General features: G+C 41.9%; 1 protein-coding gene across 1 annotated transcript in view; it reads right to left on the bottom strand.

Moving 5' to 3' along the window:
- Window positions 1–13,689, bottom strand: part of LOC124619319 (protein turtle-like) — a 906,568-nt gene that overhangs the window by 657,027 nt on the left and 235,852 nt on the right. Inside the window, exon 2 of the mRNA XM_047145628.1 lies at window positions 12,183–12,226. The gene's annotated coding sequence lies outside the window, so the exon portion shown is untranslated. The remainder of the gene's footprint in view (window positions 1–12,182; window positions 12,227–13,689) is intronic.

Raw genomic sequence — 13,689 nt, 5'->3', positions numbered from 1 at the left:
GAAGTGGGACACTCAAGTACTAACAAATGGTGAGACGCGTTTGAATTTCGCTACGAGAAGCAATACAAGACTAGGCATTTCAGTTGAAGAGGAGTGGACATCTCTAAAAAGGGCAATCAACTCGCTGGACGGTCAAACATAGGTAAAAAGAAGGTAATTGCGTAGAAACCTTCTGTAGTTGTAGAAATATTGCATTGATCGACAAAAGAAGGAAGTACCAAAATATTCATTCATTGTTTGATAATGAGAGCACTTAATGATATTCAACAAACTTTAAACATACATTCCAAAAAAAAGTAACTGATGCAGAGTAATGAAATTTCTGTAATGCAGTTGTCTAGTAACAAATTTAAGTGATTAACTTCGCAAGATCGAAGGTTAATATAAGCGCAAATTAAGCCATTGAAAAAGCTAAATGTGAAATGCTGGTACATTAATAACCGGTGTACAACCAGAATGTCCAAAGAAAGTATGCTTACGTGTATGCATTGTGTTGTACAGGTGCCAGATGTCAGTTCGTGGGATGGAGTTATATGCATGCTGCAGCACTTACAGGGACGGTGAATGCTGTTTGTGCATGATGCTGGAGTTGTCGTCCAGTGAGGTCCCATATGTGCTCGATTGGAAACAAATCTACAGACAGAGCAGGCCAAGGGGCATGTCAACACTGTAATCTACTCCGTGCTTCCTACTTGCAGCTATTGTCCACATTAGTCTTTTATGAAGATTTGAGAGGAGCGAAGATTAAAATAAATTTTCTAGTTTACTAAGCTTTTCACGTAGAGTTGGCTCCAGTTATTCTTGTGTAGGGGTCTGATTCTTGAAGCTGAAATTCTCACATTTTAGGTCCTCATCATTGAACTGATATAAATAAATTTGAAGGTTGTTGTTGGAGAATTTTTGTTGTTATGTTTATATGTTTTGTCATATTTCAGTATATCAAACTGTCTTTTGATTTTTCACATTAACAAAGCCAAAATTACATTCTTCGTAAAAAATTAAAAAATACGTCTTATCACATCAGAGGCATGCTTACTACTGTCTCACTCAGCAGAAATAACAGTATGCCAAAGGGTGGTGGTGGTGGTTAGTGTTTAATGTCCCGTCGACAACGAGGTCATTAGAGACGGAGCGCAAGCTCGGGTTAGGGAAGGATTGGGAAGGAAATCGACCGTGCCCTTTCAAAGGAACCATCCCGGCATTTGCCTGAAACGATTTAGGGAAATCACGGAAAACCTAAATCAGGATGGCTGGAGACGGGATTGAACCGTCGTCCTCCCGAATGCGAGTCCAGTGTGCTAACCACTGCGCCACCTCGCTCGGTGCCAAAGGGTATACAATCTTCATTGACAAGCGAATTTCTGTTAGATCGATTAACATCTCATAAATGAATCCAGAAATAACCATAGTAAGCAGTACTAGATTCCGTAATTAATAATATAAACTTTAAGTGTGCCAAGTAACTAGTAATATCAAATGTTTATAAAAAAATTAACTGTACATTCAGAACTGGTACTTATTGATTGTAACACCCACAATAAAGTAATTCCTTTTCATAAATTTTGGCTTGCAATATAACATACTGTGTATAAAATTAAATGAAAGTTTTCGGAAAAGCAGCTGAGATAATATTGACCTGTCCAAAATTCGAAAAATGGTACTGGTATCGACAACTACTATTGAGGAGAAGTAATGCTAGAGGAGGATGCCCCGTTAAAACATTCTGTAGAGTATAATGGGTTACAACACCGGTAAGTAGGTGAGCGTTGTCCTTTGGAAAACACTCTTTGAATCGCTGTTCATGAATAGCAGCACAGGAGATCGAACACCAGACTGACGTACAAATTTGCAGTCGTGGTGCATGGAATAACCACGAGGGTGCTTCTGCTTTCATATGAAATGGCAACCCATATCATAATTCCAGGTGTAGTTACAGTATGTTCAGCACGCAAACAGGCTGGCTGCAGGCCCTCAACTGGTTTCCTTTTAACCAACACACAGCCACCACTGACACTGAAGCAGAACCACCCTGGCCACCAATGAGCTCTCGCTTGACATCGTTGAAGTCGCAAATGGTGGTGGTTTGGGGTCAGTGAAATGCACACTACAGTGCGTCTGTCGAGGAGCTGTCATTGAAGTAACCGATTTGAAACAGTTCGTTGTGTCACTGTGGTGCCAACTGCTGCTCAGATTGTTACTGCAGATGCAGTTCGATGCGCCACAGCCATACACCTAAGAAGATTGTCTTCCCTCTCGGGAGTGCTACGGGACTGTCTGGAACCCGGCCATCGTGCGGCCGTATTCTGCAAGGAATCACGTACAGTTGCTTCATTCCTGCCAAGTCTTCCTGCAATTCGCATAAGCAACGTCCAGTTTCTCGTAGCCCTATTATATGACTTTATTCAACCTCAATGAGTGTTGATAATGCGTGTTTGTCGCTTTAAAGTATTTCTTAACTAACATGAACTCCACACGTTGTAACGCCCCAGGGACAGAAAACCCCAATTAACGGACCTTGTGGAAACTTAAAGTAGGGAAGTGAGTCATCTTGACAGTGATGGCAACTATTGACGATAAAATCTACACTGGTAATAGTTTGATTAACACCTATATCATTCAAATACTGAGAATAGCATGCAAAAAGGGGAGATAAAATGAAAGGATTATCATAGATTCTTTATCAAATATCTATAGAATAAATTCAAAATCATATGAACGAAGGTTACAGCCAAGAAAGTAATTCAGTCAAATATAACATTTACCATGGAAGAGAGTTGTAGCCGCATCAAAAAGGAAATTTAACGCGACTACAATGCAACTCGGATACGGAAATTTTCAGTTAGTTAGTTGCTCTTGAGTGGCTCTAGAGTACTTTTGCGATAGTTGTCTGCATGAAAACGCTATTAGATTGTTTCAGTTTTGAAAGTTTGATATTTCGTGAGATAGAGATTGAAGTATTGCTGTGTCATTCGACTGAAGAAAGTTAATCTCCATCGTTCTCAAGGCGACGGTATAGTAAGACGAGTGTTAGACTTCAATTGAGTGATACTGATTTATCGGACTTAGCCTTTGTACTGATGAACAGTTACAAACCCTGAGAGCAATGGATCAACGACAGAAAAAATATTCGTAGTCTTGAGTAGGACACAATAAATCGAAGACATGAAGAAAGTCAAGTATGACGACGAGTCAAAAGTTGTCGTCAGCGTCACAATTACTGAAATGAACAGAAGTTAACCTTGAATGACATATCAGTGTGCGTGTGTTGTAGGGACAAACAAGTAATTATAGAAAGAACAGTCAAATCTGAGTCAAAAGGTAAATCTTAAGTGTCGCCTAACTCATTAAACGGACAATACAATGGGTATTAATGCAAGTTGATTGAATCTTTAAACATTTTAAGTGACTAAGTGAGTACATGAATAATGGGCAGTGAAAAGTAATTAGTTTAAACCAGTATTACGGCGTATTAAAAAAAAAAAAACTTTTACTCCAACATCAGTTATCTCTGGTGTTACGTCGGACCGTTGTTAATAACTTGACTTAGCAACGGAATAGCAGACAGCAAAATTTCATCCTCGCCATGCATGATGTGAAAAACGACCGTAATGATGAAATCAAGAATCAAGATTTTATTTCATCTCGGAACTAACCGGGCATAAAAATAAACGATTGCAGTTTACCAGTTCGCACAAGCTGAGAAGACTGTTGCGGACAGATAACAGAATATTTGTAAATCACGCGAGGAGTTGTGTTCTTACGAGAGTTACAGGGGCTGTTCAACGTCATACCAACGGGGACGAACATCGTTACGAGTCGCGTCTCCTCCCGGCGAGTGAAGAAGGAGAGAAGGAACGTCACAACGTCCAATCTAAGTAACACCCACAACCATTACAGCGTTTATTTACAGCAAACCTGATTTGCATCCTGATAGCGACGTTATTAGCGCCAGTCGTGTGCGAATGGCGCGGAATTTGAAGAGACATCATACTGCAGATGTAGAAGCACGTCTGCCAATTTTCGTTTATGTCGTACAATTCCGTCATGATGATGCGACTTTTTTACGTCATTGCTTGTAACATATTATCCCACTTGTAAAGTAATCGTAAGTTTGAAGCTGTTTTACATGTGGGAATTCGATTCTGTGGAGAGTCGGGTGTTCACTGGTAATTGATAAGGAGCTTTCATTGGTGTAAGAAGCGGGTAGACTAACGAGCAAACGGCGGCGCCGCGCGTGCAGCGCTGCGTGGCGCGACTGCCGCTAGCGGCAGCAGGGAGCGCCTATTGAGTTAGCGGCTGTCACAACGTTAGCTCGCCGTCGCCACGCCGCAGCCGTCCAATTACAGGCCTGCCAGCCTCTCGCCTGCGGGGGCCGTTTGGGGCTGTCCGGTGGCAGCGCAGCTCACACTGGCTGCCCGCGCGAGGCTCACTCGTCGGGCGCCCACACCTGCGATGCGTATACACGACTTTGCGGAGTGAGGGCTCCGCTTTATTGGCACAATCGCTTAGAAAGTATGTCGCTGCTGCTCTGTATACGCCCGAGTTTCCCTGCCGCGGTCATTAAGCGAAAAATACAGGCTCTTTTTATTGTTAGTGCTGGTCATCGCGGAGTAGGGGCCACTTGGTGTTTCTCGGGTTTGCTGTCGGACATTGGACGCATTCAGTGCTCGTAATAAAGCTTAAATGTCACTCCGCCATGTCATATAAATTGTAGCTCTACAGCTCGTGTCACAAATAAATACTTTGTTTCTTAGTTCTGAAGCTACTGAGCGTTGAAATTTTCAGCATCAGTTTATACTGTTGACAGTAAGAAGTACACTACTGGCCATTAAAATTGCTACACCAAGTAGAAATGTAGATGATAAACGGGTATTCATTGGATAGATATATTATACTACAACTGACGTGTGATTACATTTTCACGCAGTTTGGGTGCATAGATCCTGAAAAATCAGTACCGAGAACAACCACCTCCGGCCGTAATAACGGCCTTGATACGCCTGGGCATTGAGTCAGAGCTTGCATGGCGTGTACAGGTACAGCTGCCCATGCAGCTTCAACACGATACCACAGTCCATCAAGAGAAGTGACTGGCGTATTGTGACGAGCCAGTTGCTCGGTCACCATTGACTAGACGTTTTCAATTGGTGAGAGATCTGGAGAATGTGCTGGCCAGGGCAGCACTCGAACATTTTCTGTATCCGTACAGGACCTGCAACATGGAGTCGTGCATTATCCTTTTGAAATGTAGGGTTTCACAGGGATCGAATGAAGGGTAGAGCCACGGGTCGCAACACATCTGAAATGTAACGTCCACTGTTCGAAGTGCTGCCGATGCGAAAAAGAGGTGACCGAGATGTGTAACCAATGTTGTCTTGCAAACGTCCCCGTCTGTTGACTAAGGGATCGAGACGTGGCTGCACGATCCGTTACAGCTATGCGGATAAGATGCCTGTCACCTCGACTGCTAGTGATACGAGGCCGTTGGCATCCAGCACGGTGTTCCGTATTACCCTTCCTGAACCCATCGATTCCATATTCTGCTAACAGTCATTGGATCTCGACCAACGCGAGCAGCAATGTCGCGATACGATAAACCGCAATCGCGATAGGCTACAATCCGACCTTTATCGAAGTCGGAAACGTGATGGTACGCATTTCTCCTCCTTACACGAGGCATCGCAACAACGTTTCATCAGGCAACGCCGGTCAACTGCTGTTTGTGTATGAGAAATCGGTTGGAAACTTTCCTCATGTCAGCACGTTGTAGGTGCCAACCTTGTGTGAATGCTCTGAAAGATAATCATTTTCATAATACAGCGTCTTCTTCCTGTCGGTTAAATTTCGCGTCTGTAGCTCGTCATCTTCGTGGTGTAGCAATTTTAATGGTCAGTAGTGTAATATTATCATATTGGTATTAAGATTGAAATAGTCCAATGTAAACTGGATTGTACTAATCAAATCCCACTCACTAAAGGCGCTTTCGGTTTCCGCTACATTTTAATGAGCAACGCCAATCGGGTAGCATGGACCGTGGCAATGTCAGCTGGTATATGCCGTACAGGATGATTATGCGATAACTTTACAAACTTTCGGGGATGATAGAAAGGATTAAGTATCGATTTGAGGTAAGGGACCCTGTTCCAGGAACGGCTGAGTCGAAAATTACAAGCGAAAACCGTTCCGATACCTTTAACAGTGAACACTTCTACTGCAGGCACTTTGCTTTCCATATTTTTGGAGGAGATAGTATCGACCAAAACAAGAAAGAGGTGTCCAGTCAACATGGGCTCTGAAATGTCTACCTTAAGACCTATCATCACTTCTTCATCTTTGCTACTGTGAAACACATCTCTTCTACTAAACAAGTGATCCTAATTTTTAAGTTATGATTGCTAGAGCCTATGTTTACGGTACATTTTATTCCTTGTCCTCTACCCAAAATAAGGAAAGCTTGCAGTAGAAGTAATCCGCTAACAGAGGTATTAGATTTTATTTTTAATTTATGGATTCTTTCGTTACCTCTTGATAGAAAATTACATATTTAGGGCTGAATAACAAATACGCTGTTTTTGTTCTTTTGGTATTTATTTATTTCAAACTAGTTTTCGGCTTATCAGGCCACCTTCTGGAAACAATTGACTAGCTTCATGAAGGGACACTATTTATTAGATAACCAAACATTACAAGCAACAATAAAATCATTTGCATGGACTGCTGTGCATCAAACTTGTTTCTTAACGTTGAAATTACACTTTACGCAATGGACAATGTTAAGCACAATAAACAATTAAACGGCACAATGCTGTAGATTAAATGCTTATAATTGAGACTTCGTGAGGACTTGACATTGCCTCAGAAATTGTTAACCGTATAATCTGTAATATCGTGTAGTTTAATTATTTATTGTGCTTAACATAGTTTATTGTGTAAAGTGTAATTTCAATCTCAAGAGGCAAGTTTGATGCACAACACTATATGTCGGGGATTGTATCTTTGGTTATAATGCTTGGTTACCTCAGAACTAGTGCCCTTTTCAGACGCTAGTCAACTGTTTCCTGAAGATGGCCTGATAAGCCGAAAATTAGTAAGAGGTAAATAAATATCAGCCGAACAGAAACAGTGTACATGTTATTCAACCTTAAAAAACTTAACTATTTTAGCTTATAACTTTCGAGTCGATAGTTTCTGGACCAGGGTCTCTCACCTCAAACAGATAAGCCCCTGAAAGTTTATTACATCATCACAGTGTACAAGTCAGTTTTTCTTTTCGCTTTAGGGCACGACCCCAAGGTTCGAGAAGAAGCTTACCACATAGGCACGAGGGTAGTGTCTAAGACTGATTGATGCAAGAGATTTCAAATGTTTTGGAAGACGAAATGACGGGATGGGCACTGCCGACAGATTTAATTTTCCTAGAACTATACTGGAAAGGAGATTAAAATCAGCTGTAGGGATTCTTCAGGTATGTCTGACACCTCACATAGGAGTTTTCACACCAAATGTGTTTGTGGAGTTTCTTCTGAAAGAAACTGGATGCATCGTGAAAGGTGTGTGGACTGGGTACATGAACCTTGTGCAGACATTGAGGATTCGTTGTATTACAATGTAAACAGATTTTATTTCAATTCCAGCTTTGAAAGTTAGACAAGTATCGTTTACCTAACTTGCGCCTTGTGAAAGGTGCAAAATGTTATTTTCCATTGTAAAATCTACATTTCTCTTATAAGTTTTTCCTTTCATTTTTCATGATATTGCACAAACAGATTACATTCGTTTATCAGCCACAGAAAAGCATTTTTCTAAATAGCCTATATTGAGTTGTATGGTCCACTCTGCCAGTAAAAGTTATTAACATCTAGAATTTTAAGTCACTGAAAATCTCTTCTCTCTGTGTTTAGTTGTGTTAGCAATCTGTTTTTCACCATTTACCTCAAAACAAATGTTCACATAAAGGTTTAATACAGTTGTATCTTATTTGAAAACAAGTTTTATACTAATTTTGGATTAAGTGGCCGACACAAGCCGCTGTTCCCCTATACACTACTGTTGTTGAAAACAGGACATTTGGTTACAATGAAATATAGTCTACAGATGAGGGACATGACAGTACACAAATGATTAGGATTAGAGAATTGTACATGCACTTTTGCCATGAGAATTCAGTGCAGTGTGAAACCGTAACGTGCTGCATGTATCAGAGCCTCTAAATAATGTAGGACAGAATAAATGAAGGCCTGGATATGATGCTGAGTGATACTGCCACGGAATTTGTAGACATGTCCATAAACCATTGACAGTGGTCAGTGAAGTACCAGAGCGATCATATTCCAGATATGTTCCTAGGGTGACATGTCAGGCCAACATGCAGGCCAGGGAAGTGGTGGTTCTTCGAAGGTTTGCACTTTCCTCAACACACGTGGCGGGGCATTGTCCTACCGAGATATGGCATGTGATGCTGCCTGCAGGAAGGATATTGCCTCGGGCTCCAAGATGTCCCTGATATAATGACTGCTGCTCAGACTGTCCTCAGTAAGTAGGAGGTCAGATCTCTCATTATAGCCAACAGCTATGTTGCTCGACAATGCAGTATTCCCGATAGCTGTCACCGTGATAGCGTGTAATACGTACGCTGCCATCACTGTATTATAAGTTGACTTGGGACTCGTCCGAAAACACTAAATCTTGCCACTCAGCACGCCAGTAACGGGGTTCGCATGCTCATAACCGTCTGAGTCTGAGGCGTTAGTGGTTTCTGGTCCGCGGGACCCGACACAGTGGAGTGCATTCCACCAGTCCGGTCTTCAGCAGAAGGTGTCGAACCGGATATAATCACAGCAGTTGCTGCGCATCAAAGTTGTGTCAACGCTGTGGATAAGGCTATTCTATAAGTTAAGGTCATGTAGGCAAGTTAGCGTGTGGTCACATTGAGCGATCCTCTACTATTCACTGGTTCCACATGTGCATTACTGTCATAGCAGCGTGCCGTGTATGAGACCAATCATATTGCCCCATTTGAATACACTCAGATGCTGATATTGCGCCATTTGACGTCGGCGAACCATACCGGAATTAGCTTGCCTCTCTGTAAGGCATTTTCTTGCACGGTTTTACTTCGCTCGACGGCTTCGCGTCAATTGAGCGTGGCTTGACAGTGGTCTGCCCTGGCATACAAAAGACCACTCTGCTGGATCTACGTGCACGCCATCTTTCTGCCATGTTAATCACTTACGTCTTCACTGTTCTCCACATCTACCGATCTTGGAGTGATTCATGCCATTTTCACTTTCACAAAGGTTAGTGTGCGTTAACCTAGAAAATTCTGTGGAGGAATTTAGTAGAGAAACACATGCGCAGCACAGCTGTAACAACTACTACCTACGTGTCTATCTGGGCACAGTCGTCATGCCTTCAGTATTCACGACATATTTCATCTGGCAGGAGCTAAGAGTCGGATATAAAAGTTTGGAAATTTTCTTATCAAATGCACGTTGCAGAGCATACGCTATATGTGGATAATTGGTATAAAAGTCTATATCTATTCCATTACTATCATAAAGAGGGAACCAATGGAACAGATACAGTTCGCATGAAAAGAAAAACTAAGCCAAAACTTGAAGCCGAACAGCAAAGACGTGAGATGAAATTTAGGTGAACAGACACTACGATGGCTTTCAAGTGGCATTACAAAAGAGGCACATGTATGTTGATGACATGCCATAGAGTTGCAATGAAATCAGCGGTGAAAATGAACCGCTAAACCAACACCGGAAAATTTAACCAAAATTTGTGTTGGGTTCAGTGGACAAGTACGACATACTACAAGGGCGTCGGAATGTGTGCGCAAAACACTGAGATGCTCCTTTTCACCACTTGAACATGTTATCTGCCTCGATATTTACAAGATTCCTACCGACAAGTATATTTCAGCCAACTAATTTCATCTCAGCCTCATTCATGAGACTTTAGAGACGTAACACCAAGAAAGGAACGCATCAGGTAGTCGTCTATTGGACGAGGCAGATCCATTGTGGATGCACGAAAGGTATTTTCCAGGCATCGTTGAATTGTCAGTAAAACAATACAGATCTGTAAGGGGGGGGGGAGGCATAATGTGCAACAAGAACAAAAAACGAAAGGAATCGCGTTTCTGCTGTGAACAAGTGGTGTGAGACTGTGTGTTGTGGCTTGTTTCGAAATATATCACACAAGTCATTTCTGCAATGTGGATCTTTGTAACGTTACACATTTTAGATTCCCCAAAGAACCATGTTATACTCAATATGGCGGGTACTACCGTGTGGAGTATCCTGACCGCACACGGATGTGTGCACTGTTCTGGAGCACCCAGCAGTGAAAGGACTAAAATCCTTATAAGTGAAATACAGCACCATCTTATAAAATAAAATAGTGACATGGTAAAATGTCCGACGTTTCGTAAGTGTTATAGCGGCCATCCTCAGGACTTGTTGACTGTAACAATCAACAAAAAATCCTACTCTTATTACGTGGAGATAATGCCAGCTCATACATCTCCATTGATTCTGTGGCGGTATTGAAAGGATCGTTCCTTTCATCAAAATCCCTGTGTACGGTTTTGTACAGTTCTGTGAGAAGAGGGCCCCAAGACATCTAACTGATATGCTAAATGATGCCTAATTGGGCTAGAAGTTAAACGCCACCTGCTGGAGTCTGAGGAATGGGCTGCTGCGTCAACGACGATAGGAGGCTGTCTGCCCAGTATTGGTTCCCCAACCAAATTTAGTACACATTATCTGGGAAGAAGTACTCTGAGGGTAAGAGCCCCATAGCTCCCACTGGCATGGTTGGGCCATAGGAGATGGACAGAGAGGCATGAGTAGGATATGGACAGAGAGAGAGGAGAGGGTGAGATGGACGGAGAGAGGGGGAGGGGAAGATGGACAGAGAGAGGGGGAGGGAGAGATGGACAAAGAGGAGGGGAAAGAGGATATGGACAGAGATGGGGTTGGTTGGTTGATTTGGGGGAGGGGACCAAACAGCGGGGTCATCGGTCCCATAGGATTAGGGAAGGATGGGGAAGAAAGTCGGCCGTGCCCTTTCATAGGAACCATCCTGAGATGGGGGAGGAGGAGATGGACAGAGATGGGGAGAATGACAAGTGTGCAGTTTATGTGCTGTATGCGTACGTGGCCGAAGCCGCAAGTGAAATTATAATCAACCATAAAACTACACTGCAGGACATTGGTTGGTCCACACCTCGTTCACACCGCTTCCGAAACGTTTCCCAATCCTGTCAAACTCTCAGGGATTGGCGTTCATTCACGATTGCGTGAAGACTCTATGGAAAACAACCAATGCAGACTGTCCAAAATGTTGACGCCGTATCAGTCGTCACGTCGTAAGTCTGTTTTTCAGCTGAAGTGGTGAGGGAATATAAGTTGACAGAACTAACATTAGAAAAGAACACAAACTGGCACAAAATAAATAGCGCTGATACGCAAGGCATCACGTAAGCACTCCTATCAAGAACTAGAAGCATAGTTCACATGACATCTTAACATAAAAAAATAGTGAACGCACTTTCCGTATTGATGCTATAACTACGCGTAAGAACACAGCGTTATTCCAGAAGCAAAGACAGCGTCCACCACTATTAAAACTGCTGACACATATGCAACGAAATGAATGTAACATCTAGAGTAAACATTGTTGTTCATCTCAGAAAGTACGCAGCGTGATAACATTGCCCTACACTAGTACATGGGAAAATCGTTAATTAACAAACATACAACACTAATTTTGTCCGATAATGGTGTATGAAATAAAAGTTTCGTTTACGTTAAGTAAATGCTTTGGAGATAGATGTAGGGCTCACACATCAAGCAGGTGTGCCATACACTTTTCCCCAATACAATACCTGGTCAATTTCCTTCCAGTTATAGGCGCTCATGTTACAGAGAAGCATAGTATTTAGTCGTATAACCTTCCTCAGCGCATACGATGCTTCCGAAATATTCGGAAGAAGTTGGCTTGTAACATCGAGGGTAGATGTGACTGACGTTAACCTTTAAATGCCTATGGAAGATGAATACTAGAAAGAGCTGTCAGTGGGTAGTCGACAACATAGACCAGCTTGGCCTCTGCTGGACAGCATACATCTATATTACTGAGATTAGTGGAAAGGAACGACAGATACTTACCATGGTTTTCTCAGTACTGCAGGTTACAAGGTGAAGATCAGCGTCTGAAACATAAAGGGAGAATGCACTGTAAAGCTGTTATCTGCAATTAAAATAAACAGAATATTTTATTTCATTTCTCTGTAAAACGGTCTTCTTGAGGGAAGAACAAGTTTTAGGTGCGTTCTCGCATACATTCGATTAAGTCATTCGACTAAGCTGGTCCATATCTAACAGCGACCGATGAAAGTGTTGTAACTCGAATGGTTATCTTTTACCGGAGGATCTCTGAGTGTTTTGTACCTCCATCTACTAGGCAGGATTAAGTTTCGTTTAATTTAGGCGATCCAGGGAAACCGTAGAAATTCTCCGTGACTAAGACAGGGGCACCATCAGCGTTATTATTCATTATTTAGATGGACCACTTGATTCAAGCCTGGCAAGAAACAAACCGACCTGTTCTTAAAATTAACAGGTAACCGAGATATCGACATTATTGTTTGCAGACTACAAGGTCTGAGAGTGGGAATGACAAAATATTTTATATATTTGGGGGGTTACATTTCACAGTTTACTAAGTAGGACGACTCAAGAATGATTTAATAAAATACAAGCCAAGTCAATGGAATTCTTGTACAGTAATCAAGGCAAGCAAACCGAGAAAGGAATTAAAATCGGTATTCATAATGTAACAAAAGTAGATCTTCTATTTTGGTGGGTATGTTGGCCCCTAAAATACTGAAGATCACAACAAAAAGTAGGGATGTAAAAAAATATGAATGCAAAGGGGTCTAAATGTGCCAATCTAAAAGCTAACAGCATGTGTTTTGATACTACTGGCTATAGAATTGCATGTAAAGTCCGGAAGAAGAAAGACCTTGTTATCAATGATTTGAAGTATGTACTATATAGGGGTGTAATATAGAATGGAAAATCACCGTATTCGGTAGGCAGGCTGCTCAAATACCCATACGTCCATCCCGATCTAGGTTTTCCGTGATTTTCCTAAATCGTTTAAGGCAAGTGCCAGGATAGTTTCTTCGAAAAGGGCACAACCGATTTTATTCCCCGTCATTCTACAATCCAAGCTGGTGCTCAGTCTCTAATGAACTCTTCGTCGACGGGAAGTTAAACCCTCATCATCTTTCGTATCTATGAAATTCAGGACACTTTATTATAACACAGGCAATCGGTTACCTTTATACTCTTTTTATTTATCAGCATGCATTGGTATTCCTTCCATAATATGTTACTTTTATTTTAGATTGTCCTAAATGAAGAAAAAACAGATATGCAGTAAATAAAATACACATTTCCTGTAGTTGTGTTATTCAGTGGATTTTTGCGAGATGAAGCGCCCGCCTCGAACACACATCGAGGCGTCTTGATTAAGGTTTCGGTAATGTTCAAAAATTATTAAGGCAAACAGTAAAAGGAACTGCCGAATTCATTCGGCATCTTTATACAACCTGAGCTTGCGCTACTTCTACAGTGACCTCGGCGATATGGCGTTAAACCCTAAGCCGGC

The sequence above is a fragment of the Schistocerca americana genome, chromosome 6 (genome assembly GCF_021461395.2).
Source record: "Schistocerca americana isolate TAMUIC-IGC-003095 chromosome 6, iqSchAmer2.1, whole genome shotgun sequence".
Lineage (NCBI taxonomy): Eukaryota > Metazoa > Arthropoda > Insecta > Orthoptera > Acrididae > Schistocerca > Schistocerca americana.
The sequence above is the reverse complement of the archived record's forward strand: the minus strand, read 5'-3'. Positions and strand labels throughout refer to the sequence as shown.